The sequence below is a fragment of the Heterodontus francisci genome, chromosome 48 (assembly GCF_036365525.1).
Source record: "Heterodontus francisci isolate sHetFra1 chromosome 48, sHetFra1.hap1, whole genome shotgun sequence".
Lineage (NCBI taxonomy): Eukaryota > Metazoa > Chordata > Chondrichthyes > Heterodontiformes > Heterodontidae > Heterodontus > Heterodontus francisci.
In genome coordinates, this window is record NC_090418.1 from 16,804,586 (window position 1) to 16,817,603 (window position 13,018).

A 13,018-nucleotide genomic window follows, 5' to 3' on the forward strand; every position below is an offset into this window, starting at 1 on the left:
AACAAGCTGCAACGTCGCTCTGCTGCAGACGTGGATCAGGCTGATGTTGCAATTGGACATTGAAGCTCAATCCTCTTGATGAAGACAAGAAAGGCGCAGCAGCAGCATTTCAGCTCCATGTGCCGAACGCTTGTGTGTCCCAAATTTAACAGCAGCTGGGACAACAAGAATGCCGGTTCCACCGAGATTTGAACTCGGATCGCTGGATTCAAAGTCCAGAGTGCTCACCATTACACCATGGAACCAAGTGGCTGTCCTGTGCCAGGGCTACAGTCTTTTCTCCAACTCCCCTGGCATTCTCAGTCCCTGCAAGCATCCCTGACTGCACTTGAATGCAATATGTCGTCTGACGGAAAGCAGTGCATCCTTTCAATGGAAGATTTCACCAGCTGCACCGAGTGCAAGAGTGGATCACGTGGCAGGCAGCTGGCATAAGAGTAGCAGTCAGACGGATGGCAATGGAAAGTGATCTGGGCGGAAAATTTTCCTCCTGAATTGGACCTTGTTGTGAAATTGCAGAAGCTGCCCTTTTTGCAAATGGAATCGCGCGGAGTGAGAAAATAAGGTTCCACCGAGATTTGAACTCGGATCGCTGGATTCAGAGCCCAGAGTGCTCACCATTACACCATGGAACCCAGAGGCAACTTTGCCTTTGCAAGTTGTCAATCAGACATAGCTTTCTCTTTTACAAAAGCACAGACGACATCGAACAGAACTGTGGAATGTTTCCTGCGCAGGAAGAGGCCAGACGCAATATCAGCAACCACTTACATCTGCACAGCAGCCTTGGAGTAAGAAAATATCTGCAAGACACTTTGCAGCACTATCCGACATCATTTGCGGCGAGCCTCTTCAGAAGGATATATTTGCACAGCTGATCAAAAGCTTGATCCAATCCTTTGCTTTGAAAGAGCGCCTCAAACAAGGACAAAGAGCGAGAAAGGCCGTCGCTTTTAAGGAGGCAATTGCAGAGCTTAGCGAACAGGCAGCTGAAGGCACGGCCACCGACGCTATAATCGGGGCAGCCAAAGAGTTCAAGATGGGAGGAGCGCAGAGATTCTGCTAGCTTTGAACAGCTGAATGAGCTTACGGCGATACGCAGGGGCGAGGCGGCAAAGGAATTTTAAACAGGCATGGGAATTCGAAAAATCAGCGGTCGTCAGAGCGGTTGACAATGTCGTTGCGCCAACACAGGGTTGCTGGGTGAGCTGCACTAGGTGCCAATTAGGACCTGGGCAGCAGAGATTTCCATGAGCTCGCATTTACGGAGGGTGCAAACCGGAAGGATGTCCGCCGGCGTTTTGGAATAGTCAAGTCCACAGGTAACAGAGGCACGGATGAAGACGTCAGCAGCGGATCAGCTGAGGCAGGGACTTAGTCGCGTGACGTTGCAGAGGTGCAAGTAGGTGTCCTTGCTGATGGACCAGACGTGCGGGTGGCGGACCGGCTAAGGCTCAAGTGGGACACCGAGCTTTCCAATCGTGTGTCTCAGCGTCAGATAGCGGTCGGGAATGGGGATAAAGTCAATGCCTCGGCAACGGGGTTTGTGACGGGGAGCTGCACTGCAAATGGCCATACCTTGCTGAGCCCTCCAAATAGCAATGCATTTTCACGAGCAAATTGCAAGCACTGGACATTGTAATTTCCAGTCTGCATTCCGGCTTAATCTTTTCTCAGGCACACCTTCAGCTTCCCCACTAGTTGTTCTCAAGGTGTGGATGCTGTGCAACTCCGACAGTCCAGGCTGCAGCTTCTAATGTCACTGCTTGTGTTTGCCATTTCTCAGCACACTCTAGTTTGGCACACTTGCCAGATGATCAGTTTATAAACGTTGCAAGGCAGTGAAGCAAGAAACGATGACATGCACATTTGCTCGAGGGCAAGAAGACAATCGTTGTGACGCCTGCATTTGATGAAACCCTCTTGAATTTGTTGAAGCGCCCCTGCTGAATGCAGATTGCAAAGAAATGCTGTGCTCACGCCATTGTCCTGTGCAGTGCAGGCACTGAGGACACGGAACAAGCTGCAACGTCGCTCTGCTGCAGACGTGGATCAGGCTGATGTTGCAATTGGACATTGAAGCTCAATCCTCTTGATGAAGACAAGAAAGGCGCAGCAGCAGCATTTCAGCTCCATGTGCCGAACGCTTGTGTGTCCCAAATTTAACAGCAGCTGGGACAACAAGAATGCCAGTTCCACCGAGATTTGAACTCGGATCGCTGGATTCAAAGTCCAGAGTGCTCACCATTACACCATGGAACCAAGTGGCTGTCCTGTGCCAGGGCTACAGTCTTTTCTCCAACTCCCCTGGCATTCTCAGTCCCTGCAAGCATCCCTGACTGCACTTGAATGCAATATGTCGTCTGACGGAAAGCAGTGCATCCTTTCAATGGAAGATTTCACCAGCTGCACCGAGTGCAAGAGTGGATCACGGTGCAGGCAGCTGGCAGAAGAGTAGCAGTCAGACGGATGGCAATGGAAAGTGATCTGGGCGGAAACTTTTCCTCCTGAATTGGACCTTGTTGTGAAATTGCAAAAGCTGCCCTTTTTGCAAATGGAATCGCGCGGAGTGAGAAAATAAGGTGCCACCGAGATTTGAACTCAGATCGCTGGATTCAGAGCCCAGAGTGCTCACCATTACACCATGGAACCCAGAGGCAACTTTGCCTTTGCAAGTTGTCAATCAGACATAGCTTTCTCTTTTACAAAAGCACAGACGACATCGAACAGAACTGTGGAATGTTTCCTGCGCAGGAAGAGGCCAGACGCAATATCAGCAACCGCTTACATCTGCACAGCAGCCTTGGAGTAAGAAAATATCTGCAAGACACTTTGCAGCACTATCCGACATCATTTGCGGCGAGCCTCTTCAGAAGGATATATTTGCACAGCTGATCAAAAGCTTGATCCAATCCTTTGCTTTGAAAGAGCGCCTCAAACAAGGACAAAGAGCGAGAAAGGCCGTCGCTTTTAAGGAGGCAATTGCAGAGCTTAGCGAACAGGCAGCTGAAGGCACGGCCACCGACGCTATAATCGGGGCAGCCAAAGAGTTCAAGATGGGAGGAGCGCAGAGATTCTGCTAGCTTTGAACAGCTGAATGAGCTTACGGCGATACGCAGGTGCGAGGCGGCAAAGGAATTTTAAACAGGCATGGGAATTCGAAAAATCAGCGGTCGTCAGAGCGGTTGACAATGTCGTTGCGCCAACACAGGGTTGCTGGGTGAGCTGCACTAGGTGCCAATTAGGACCTGGGCAGCAGAGATTTCCATGAGCTCGCATTTACGGAGGGTGCAAACCGGAAGGATGTCCGCCGGCGTTTTGGAATAGTCAAGTCCACAGGTAACAGAGGCACGGATGAAGACGTCAGCAGCGGATCAGCTGAGGCAGGGACTTAGTCGCGTGACGTTGCAGAGGTGCAAGTAGGTGTCCTTGCTGATGGACCAGACGTGCGGGTGGCGGACCGGCTAAGGCTCAAGTGGGACACCGAGCTTTCCAATCGTGTGTCTCAGCGTCAGATAGCGGTCGGGAATGGGGATAAAGTCAATGCCTCGGCAACGGGGTTTGTGACGGGGAGCTGCACTGCAAATGGCCATACCTTGCTGAGCCCTCCAAATAGCAATGCATTTTCACGAGCAAATTGCAAGCACTGGACATTGTAATTTCCAGTCTGCATTCCGGCTTAATCTTTTCTCAGGCACACCTTCAGCTTCCCCACTAGTTGTTCTCAAGGTGTGGATGCTGTGCAACTCGGACAGTCCAGGCTGCAGCTTCTAATGTCACTGCTTGTGTTTGCCATTTCTCAGCACACTCTAGTTTGGCACACTTGCCAGATGATCAGTTTATAAACGTTGCAAGGCAGTGAAGCAAGAAACGATGACATGCACATTTGCTCGAGGGCAAGAAGACAATCGTTGTGACGCCTGCATTTGATGAAACCCTCTTGAATTTGTTGAAGCGCCCCTGCTGAATGCAGATTGCAAAGAAATGCTGTGCTCACGCCATTGTCCTGTGCAGTGCAGGCACTGAGGACACGGAACAAGCTGCAACGTCGCTCTGCTGCAGACGTGGATCAGGCTGATGTTGCAATTGGACATTGAAGCTCAATCCTCTTGATGAAGACAAGAAAGGCGCAGCAGCAGCATTTCAGCTCCATGTGCCGAACGCTTGTGTGTCCCAAATTTAACAGCAGCTGGGACAACAAGAATGCCGGTTCCACCGAGATTTGAACTCGGATCGCTGGATTCAAAGTCCAGAGTGCTCACCATTACACCATGGAACCAAGTGGCTGTCCTGTGCCAGGGCTACAGTCTTTTCTCCAACTCCCCTGGCATTCTCAGTCCCTGCAAGCATCCCTGACTGCACTTGAATGCAATATGTCGTCTGACGGAAAGCAGTGCATCCTTTCAATGGAAGATTTCACCAGCTGCACCGAGTGCAAGAGTGGATCACGGTGCAGGCAGCTGGCAGAAGAGTAGCAGTCAGACGGATGGCAATGGAAAGTGATCTGGGCGGAAACTTTTCCTCCTGAATTGGACCTTGTTGTGAAATTGCAAAAGCTGCCCTTTTTGCAAATGGAATCGCGCGGAGTGAGAAAATAAGGTGCCACCGAGATTTGAACTCGGATCGCTGGATTCAGAGCCCAGAGTGCTCACCATTACACCATGGAACCCAGAGGCAACTTTGCCTTTGCAAGTTGTCAATCAGACATAGCTTTCTCTTTTACAAAAGCACAGACGACATCGAACAGAACTGTGGAATGTTTCCTGCGCAGGAAGAGGCCAGACGCAATATCAGCAACCGCTTACATCTGCACAGCAGCCTTGGAGTAAGAAAATATCTGCAAGACACTTTGCAGCACTATCCGACATCATTTGCGGCGAGCCTCTTCAGAAGGATATATTTGCACAGCTGATCAAAAGCTTGATCCAATCCTTTGCTTTGAAAGAGCGCCTCAAACAAGGACAAAGAGCGAGAAAGGCCGTCGCTTTTAAGGTGGCAATTGCAGAGCTTAGCGAACAGGCAGCTGAAGGCACGGCCACCGACGCTATAATCGGGGCAGCCAAAGAGTTCAAGATGGGAGGAGCGCAGAGATTCTGCTAGCTTTGAACAGCTGAATGAGCTTACGGCGATACGCAGGTGCGAGGCGGCAAAGGAATTTTAAACAGGCATGGGAATTCGAAAAATCAGCGGTCGTCAGAGCGGTTGACAATGTCGTTGCGCCAACACAGGGTTGCTGGGTGAGCTGCACTAGGTGCCAATTAGGACCTGGGCAGCAGAGATTTCCATGAGCTCGCATTTACGGAGGGTGCAAACCGGAAGGATGTCCGCCGGCGTTTTGGAATAGTCAAGTCCACAGGTAACAGAGGCACGGATGAAGACGTCAGCAGCGGATCAGCTGAGGCAGGGACTTAGTCGCGTGACGTTGCAGAGGTGCAAGTAGGTGTCCTTGCTGATGGACCAGACGTGCGGGTGGCGGACCGGCTAAGGCTCAAGTGGGACACCGAGCTTTCCAATCGTGTGTCTCAGCGTCAGATAGCGGTCGGGAATGGGGATAAAGTCAATGCCTCGGCAACGGGGTTTGTGACGGGGAGCTGCACTGCAAATGGCCATACCTTGCTGAGCCCTCCAAATAGCAATGCATTTTCACGAGCAAATTGCAAGCACTGGACATTGTAATTTCCAGTCTGCATTCCGGCTTAATCTTTTCTCAGGCACACCTTCAGCTTCCCCACTAGTTGTTCTCAAGGTGTGGATGCTGTGCAACTCGGACAGTCCAGGCTGCAGCTTCTAATGTCACTGCTTGTGTTTGCCATTTCTCAGCACACTCTAGTTTGGCACACTTGCCAGATGATCAGTTTATAAACGTTGCAAGGCAGTGAAGCAAGAAACGATGACATGCACATTTGCTCGAGGGCAAGAAGACAATCGTTGTGACGCCTGCATTTGATGAAACCCTCTTGAATTTGTTGAAGCGCCCCTGCTGAATGCAGATTGCAAAGAAATGCTGTGCTCACGCCATTGTCCTGTGCAGTGCAGGCACTGAGGACACGGAACAAGCTGCAACGTCGCTCTGCTGCAGACGTGGATCAGGCTGATGTTGCAATTGGACATTGAAGCTCAATCCTCTTGATGAAGACAAGAAAGGCGCAGCAGCAGCATTTCAGCTCCATGTGCCGAACGCTTGTGTGTCCCAAATTTAACAGCAGCTGGGACAACAAGAATGCCGGTTCCACCGAGATTTGAACTCGGATCGCTGGATTCAAAGTCCAGAGTGCTCACCATTACACCATGGAACCAAGTGGCTGTCCTGTGCCAGGGCTACAGTCTTTTCTCCAACGCCCCTGGCATTCTCAGTCCCTGCAAGCATCCCTGACTGCACTTGAATGCAATATGTCGTCTGACGGAAAGCAGTGCATCCTTTCAATGGAAGATTTCACCAGCTGCACCGAGTGCAAGAGTGGATCACGTGGCAGGCAGCTGGCAGAAGAGTAGCAGTCAGACGGATGGCAATGGAAAGTGATCTGGGCGGAAACTTTTCCTCCTGAATTGGACCTTGTTGTGAAATTGCAAAAGCTGCCCTTTTTGCAAATGGAATCGCGCGGAGTGAGAAAATAAGGTTCCACCGAGATTTGAACTCGGATCGCTGGATTCAGAGCCCAGAGTGCTCACCATTACACCATGGAACCCAGAGGCAACTTTGCCTTTGCAAGTTGTCAATCAGACATAGCTTTCTCTTTTACAAAAGCACAGACGACATCGAACAGAACTGTGGAATGTTTCCTGCGCAGGAAGAGGCCAGACGCAATATCAGCAACCGCTTACATCTGCACAGCAGCCTTGGAGTAAGAAAATATCTGCAAGACACTTTGCAGCACTATCCGACATCATTTGCGGCGAGCCTCTTCAGAAGGATATATTTGCACAGCTGATCAAAAGCTTGATCCAATCCTTTGCTTTGAAAGAGCGCCTCAAACAAGGACAAAGAGCGAGAAAGGCCGTCGCTTTTAAGGAGGCAATTGCAGAGCTTAGCGAACAGGCAGCTGAAGGCAAGGCCACCGACGCTATAATCGGGGCAGCCAAAGAGTTCAAGATGGGAGGAGCGCAGAGATTCTGCTAGCTTTGAACAGCTGAATGAGCTTACGGCGATACGCAGGTGCGAGGCGGCAAAGGAATTTTAAACAGGCATGGGAATTCGAAAAATCAGCGGTCGTCAGAGCGGTTGACAATGTCGTTGCGCCAACACAGGGTTGCTGGGTGAGCTGCACTAGGTGCCAATTAGGACCTGGGCAGCAGAGATTTCCATGAGCTCGCATTTACGGAGGGTGCAAACCGGAAGGATGTCCGCCGGCGTTTTGGAATAGTCAAGTCCACAGGTAACAGAGGCACGGATGAAGACGTCAGCAGCGGATCAGCTGAGGCAGGGACTTAGTCGCGTGACGTTGCAGAGGTGCAAGTAGGTGTCCTTGCTGATGGACCAGACGTGCGGGTGGCGGACCGGCTAAGGCTCAAGTGGGACACCGAGCTTTCCAATCGTGTGTCTCAGCGTCAGATAGCGGTCGGGAATGGGGATAAAGTCAATGCCTCGGCAACGGAGTTTGTGACGGGGAGCTGCACTGCAAATGGCCATACCTTGCTGAGCCCTCCAAATAGCAATGCATTTTCACGAGCAAATTGCAAGCACTGGACATTGTAATTTCCAGTCTGCATTCCGGCTTAATCTTTTCTCAGGCACACCTTCAGCTTCCCCACTAGTTGTTCTCAAGGTGTGGATGCTGTGCAACTCGGACAGTCCAGGCTGCAGCTTCTAATGTCACTGCTTGTGTTTGCCATTTCTCAGCACACTCTAGTTTGGCACACTTGCCAGATGATCAGTTTATAAACGTTGCAAGGCAGTGAAGCAAGAAACGATGACATGCACATTTGCTCGAGGGCAAGAAGACAATCGTTGTGACGCCTGCATTTGATGAAACCCTCTTGAATTTGTTGAAGCGCCCCTGCTGAATGCAGATTGCAAAGAAATGCTGTGCTCACGCCATTGTCCTGTGCAGTGCAGGCACTGAGGACACGGAACAAGCTGCAACGTCGCTCTGCTGCAGACGTGGATCAGGCTGATGTTGCAATTGGACATTGAAGCTCAATCCTCTTGATGAAGACAAGAAAGGCGCAGCAGCAGCATTTCAGCTCCATGTGCTGAACGCTTGTGTGTCCCAAATTTAACAGCAGCTGGGACAACAAGAATGCCGGTTCCACCGAGATTTGAACTCGGATCGCTGGATTCAAAGTCCAGAGTGCTCACCATTACACCATGGAACCAAGTGGCTGTCCTGTGCCAGGGCTACAGTCTTTTCTCCAACGCCCCTGGCATTCTCAGTCCCTGCAAGCATCCCTGACTGCACTTGAATGCAATATGTCGTCTGACGGAAAGCAGTGCATCCTTTCAATGGAAGATTTCACCAGCTGCACCGAGTGCAAGAGTGGATCACGGTGCAGGCAGCTGGCAGAAGAGTAGCAGTCAGACGGATGGCAATGGAAAGTGATCTGGGCGGAAACTTTTCCTCCTGAATTGGACCTTGTTGTGAAATTGCAAAAGCTGCCCTTTTTGCAAATGGAATCGCGCGGAGTGAGAAAATAAGGTGCCACCGAGATTTGAACTCAGATCGCTGGATTCAGAGCCCAGAGTGCTCACCATTACACCATGGAACCCAGAGGCAACTTTGCCTTTGCAAGTTGTCAATCAGACATAGCTTTCTCTTTTACAAAAGCACAGACGACATCGAACAGAACTGTGGAATGTTTCCTGCGCAGGAAGAGGCCAGACGCAATATCAGCAACCGCTTACATCTGCACAGCAGCCTTGGAGTAAGAAAATATCTGCAAGACACTTTGCAGCACTATCCGACATCATTTGCGGCGAGCCTCTTCAGAAGGATATATTTGCACAGCTGATCAAAAGCTTGATCCAATCCTTTGCTTTGAAAGAGCGCCTCAAACAAGGACAAAGAGCGAGAAAGGCCGTCGCTTTTAAGGAGGCAATTGCAGAGCTTAGCGAACAGGCAGCTGAAGGCACGGCCACCGACGCTATAATCGGGGCAGCCAAAGAGTTCAAGATGGGAGGAGCGCAGAGATTCTGCTAGCTTTGAACAGCTGAATGAGCTTACGGCGATACGCAGGTGCGAGGCGGCAAAGGAATTTTAAACAGGCATGGGAATTCGAAAAATCAGCGGTCGTCAGAGCGGTTGACAATGTCGTTGCGCCAACACAGGGTTGCTGGGTGAGCTGCACTAGGTGCCAATTAGGACCTGGGCAGCAGAGATTTCCATGAGCTCGCATTTACGGAGGGTGCAAACCGGAAGGATGTCCGCCGGCGTTTTGGAATAGTCAAGTCCACAGGTAACAGAGGCACGGATGAAGACGTCAGCAGCGGATCAGCTGAGGCAGGGACTTAGTCGCGTGACGTTGCAGAGGTGCAAGTAGGTGTCCTTGCTGATGGACCAGACGTGCGGGTGGCGGACCGGCTAAGGCTCAAGTGGGACACCGAGCTTTCCAATCGTGTGTCTCAGCGTCAGATAGCGGTCGGGAATGGGGATAAAGTCAATGCCTCGGCAACGGGGTTTGTGACGGGGAGCTGCACTGCAAATGGCCATACCTTGCTGAGCCCTCCAAATAGCAATGCATTTTCACGAGCAAATTGCAAGCACTGGACATTGTAATTTCCAGTCTGCATTCCGGCTTAATCTTTTCTCAGGCACACCTTCAGCTTCCCCACTAGTTGTTCTCAAGGTGTGGATGCTGTGCAACTCGGACAGTCCAGGCTGCAGCTTCTAATGTCACTGCTTGTGTTTGCCATTTCTCAGCACACTCTAGTTTGGCACACTTGCCAGATGATCAGTTTATAAACGTTGCAAGGCAGTGAAGCAAGAAACGATGACATGCACATTTGCTCGAGGGCAAGAAGACAATCGTTGTGACGCCTGCATTTGATGAAACCCTCTTGAATTTGTTGAAGCGCCCCTGCTGAATGCAGATTGCAAAGAAATGCTGTGCTCACGCCATTGTCCTGTGCAGTGCAGGCACTGAGGACACGGAACAAGCTGCAACGTCGCTCTGCTGCAGACGTGGATCAGGCTGATGTTGCAATTGGACATTGAAGCTCAATCCTCTTGATGAAGACAAGAAAGGCGCAGCAGCAGCATTTCAGCTCCATGTGCCGAACGCTTGTGTGTCCCAAATTTAACAGCAGCTGGGACAACAAGAATGCCGGTTCCACCGAGATTTGAACTCGGATCGCTGGATTCAAAGTCCAGAGTGCTCACCATTACACCATGGAACCAAGTGGCTGTCCTGTGCCAGGGCTACAGTCTTTTCTCCAACTCCCCTGGCATTCTCAGTCCCTGCAAGCATCCCTGACTGCACTTGAATGCAATATGTCGTCTGACGGAAAGCAGTGCATCCTTTCAATGGAAGATTTCACCAGCTGCACCGAGTGCAAGAGTGGATCACGGTGCAGGCAGCTGGCAGAAGAGTAGCAGTCAGACGGATGGCAATGGAAAGTGATCTGGGCGGAAACTTTTCCTCCTGAATTGGACCTTGTTGTGAAATTGCAAAAGCTGCCCTTTTTGCAAATGGAATCGCGCGGAGTGAGAAAATAAGGTGCCACCGAGATTTGAACTCGGATCGCTGGATTCAGAGCCCAGAGTGCTCACCATTACACCATGGAACCCAGAGGCAACTTTGCCTTTGCAAGTTGTCAATCAGACATAGCTTTCTCTTTTACAAAAGCACAGACGACATCGAACAGAACTGTGGAATGTTTCCTGCGCAGGAAGAGGCCAGACGCAATATCAGCAACCGCTTACATCTGCACAGCAGCCTTGGAGTAAGAAAATATCTGCAAGACACTTTGCAGCACTATCCGACATCATTTGCGGCGAGCCTCTTCAGAAGGATATATTTGCACAGCTGATCAAAAGCTTGATCCAATCCTTTGCTTTGAAAGAGCGCCTCAAACAAGGACAAAGAGCGAGAAAGGCCGTCGCTTTTAAGGTGGCAATTGCAGAGCTTAGCGAACAGGCAGCTGAAGGCACGGCCACCGACGCTATAATCGGGGCAGCCAAAGAGTTCAAGATGGGAGGAGCGCAGAGATTCTGCTAGCTTTGAACAGCTGAATGAGCTTACGGCGATACGCAGGTGCGAGGCGGCAAAGGAATTTTAAACAGGCATGGGAATTCGAAAAATCAGCGGTCGTCAGAGCGGTTGACAATGTCGTTGCGCCAACACAGGGTTGCTGGGTGAGCTGCACTAGGTGCCAATTAGGACCTGGGCAGCAGAGATTTCCATGAGCTCGCATTTACGGAGGGTGCAAACCGGAAGGATGTCCGCCGGCGTTTTGGAATAGTCAAGTCCACAGGTAACAGAGGCACGGATGAAGACGTCAGCAGCGGATCAGCTGAGGCAGGGACTTAGTCGCGTGACGTTGCAGAGGTGCAAGTAGGTGTCCTTGCTGATGGACCAGACGTGCGGGTGGCGGACCGGCTAAGGCTCAAGTGGGACACCGAGCTTTCCAATCGTGTGTCTCAGCGTCAGATAGCGGTCGGGAATGGGGATAAAGTCAATGCCTCGGCAACGGGGTTTGTGACGGGGAGCTGCACTGCAAATGGCCATACCTTGCTGAGCCCTCCAAATAGCAATGCATTTTCACGAGCAAATTGCAAGCACTGGACATTGTAATTTCCAGTCTGCATTCCGGCTTAATCTTTTCTCAGGCACACCTTCAGCTTCCCCACTAGTTGTTCTCAAGGTGTGGATGCTGTGCAACTCGGACAGTCCAGGCTGCAGCTTCTAATGTCACTGCTTGTGTTTGCCATTTCTCAGCACACTCTAGTTTGGCACACTTGCCAGATGATCAGTTTATAAACGTTGCAAGGCAGTGAAGCAAGAAACGATGACATGCACATTTGCTCGAGGGCAAGAAGACAATCGTTGTGACGCCTGCATTTGATGAAACCCTCTTGAATTTGTTGAAGCGCCCCTGCTGAATGCAGATTGCAAAGAAATGCTGTGCTCACGCCATTGTCCTGTGCAGTGCAGGCACTGAGGACACGGAACAAGCTGCAACGTCGCTCTGCTGCAGACGTGGATCAGGCTGATGTTGCAATTGGACATTGAAGCTCAATCCTCTTGATGAAGACAAGAAAGGCGCAGCAGCAGCATTTCAGCTCCATGTGCCGAACGCTTGTGTGTCCCAAATTTAACAGCAGCTGGGACAACAAGAATGCCGGTTCCACCGAGATTTGAACTCGGATCGCTGGATTCAAAGTCCAGAGTGCTCACCATTACACCATGGAACCAAGTGGCTGTCCTGTGCCAGGGCTACAGTCTTTTCTCCAACGCCCCTGGCATTCTCAGTCCCTGCAAGCATCCCTGACTGCACTTGAATGCAATATGTCGTCTGACGGAAAGCAGTGCATCCTTTCAATGGAAGATTTCACCAGCTGCACCGAGTGCAAGAGTGGATCACGTGGCAGGCAGCTGGCAGAAGAGTAGCAGTCAGACGGATGGCAATGGAAAGTGATCTGGGCGGAAACTTTTCCTCCTGAATTGGACCTTGTTGTGAAATTGCAAAAGCTGCCCTTTTTGCAAATGGAATCGCGCGGAGTGAGAAAATAAGGTTCCACCGAGATTTGAACTCGGATCGCTGGATTCAGAGCCCAGAGTGCTCACCATTACACCATGGAACCCAGAGGCAACTTTGCCTTTGCAAGTTGTCAATCAGACATAGCTTTCTCTTTTACAAAAGCACAGACGACATCGAACAGAACTGTGGAATGTTTCCTGCGCAGGAAGAGGCCAGACGCAATATCAGCAACCGCTTACATCTGCACAGCAGCCTTGGAGTAAGAAAATATCTGCAAGACACTTTGCAGCACTATCCGACATCATTTGCGGCGAGCCTCTTCAGAAGGATATATTTGCACAGCTGATCAAAAGCTTGATCCAATCCTTTGCTTTGAAAGAGCGC

General features: G+C 50.7%; 12 non-coding genes across 12 annotated transcripts; all 12 read right to left on the bottom strand.

Annotated features, from left to right (window-relative positions):
* Positions 1-173: 173 nt before the first annotated feature.
* Positions 174-245, bottom strand: trnaq-uug (transfer RNA glutamine (anticodon UUG)). The gene has a single exon. It is a non-coding gene; the product is annotated as a tRNA-Gln (tRNA).
* Positions 246-563: 318 nt separating this feature from the next.
* On the bottom strand, positions 564-635 carry trnaq-cug (transfer RNA glutamine (anticodon CUG)). The gene has a single exon. It is a non-coding gene; the product is annotated as a tRNA-Gln (tRNA).
* A 1,555-nt stretch (positions 636-2,190) lies between these two features.
* Positions 2,191-2,262, bottom strand: trnaq-uug (transfer RNA glutamine (anticodon UUG)). The gene has a single exon. It is a non-coding gene; the product is annotated as a tRNA-Gln (tRNA).
* Positions 2,263-4,207: 1,945 nt separating this feature from the next.
* On the bottom strand, positions 4,208-4,279 carry trnaq-uug (transfer RNA glutamine (anticodon UUG)). The gene has a single exon. It is a non-coding gene; the product is annotated as a tRNA-Gln (tRNA).
* A 318-nt stretch (positions 4,280-4,597) lies between these two features.
* On the bottom strand, positions 4,598-4,669 carry trnaq-cug (transfer RNA glutamine (anticodon CUG)). The gene has a single exon. It is a non-coding gene; the product is annotated as a tRNA-Gln (tRNA).
* Positions 4,670-6,224: 1,555 nt separating this feature from the next.
* Positions 6,225-6,296, bottom strand: trnaq-uug (transfer RNA glutamine (anticodon UUG)). The gene has a single exon. It is a non-coding gene; the product is annotated as a tRNA-Gln (tRNA).
* Positions 6,297-6,614: 318 nt separating this feature from the next.
* Positions 6,615-6,686, bottom strand: trnaq-cug (transfer RNA glutamine (anticodon CUG)). The gene has a single exon. It is a non-coding gene; the product is annotated as a tRNA-Gln (tRNA).
* A 1,555-nt stretch (positions 6,687-8,241) lies between these two features.
* Positions 8,242-8,313, bottom strand: trnaq-uug (transfer RNA glutamine (anticodon UUG)). Its single transcript has one exon. It is a non-coding gene; the product is annotated as a tRNA-Gln (tRNA).
* A 1,945-nt stretch (positions 8,314-10,258) lies between these two features.
* Positions 10,259-10,330, bottom strand: trnaq-uug (transfer RNA glutamine (anticodon UUG)). Its single transcript has one exon. It is a non-coding gene; the product is annotated as a tRNA-Gln (tRNA).
* Positions 10,331-10,648: 318 nt separating this feature from the next.
* On the bottom strand, positions 10,649-10,720 carry trnaq-cug (transfer RNA glutamine (anticodon CUG)). Its single transcript has one exon. It is a non-coding gene; the product is annotated as a tRNA-Gln (tRNA).
* A 1,555-nt stretch (positions 10,721-12,275) lies between these two features.
* On the bottom strand, positions 12,276-12,347 carry trnaq-uug (transfer RNA glutamine (anticodon UUG)). The gene has a single exon. It is a non-coding gene; the product is annotated as a tRNA-Gln (tRNA).
* A 318-nt stretch (positions 12,348-12,665) lies between these two features.
* Positions 12,666-12,737, bottom strand: trnaq-cug (transfer RNA glutamine (anticodon CUG)). Its single transcript has one exon. It is a non-coding gene; the product is annotated as a tRNA-Gln (tRNA).
* Positions 12,738-13,018: the final 281 nt, after the last annotated feature.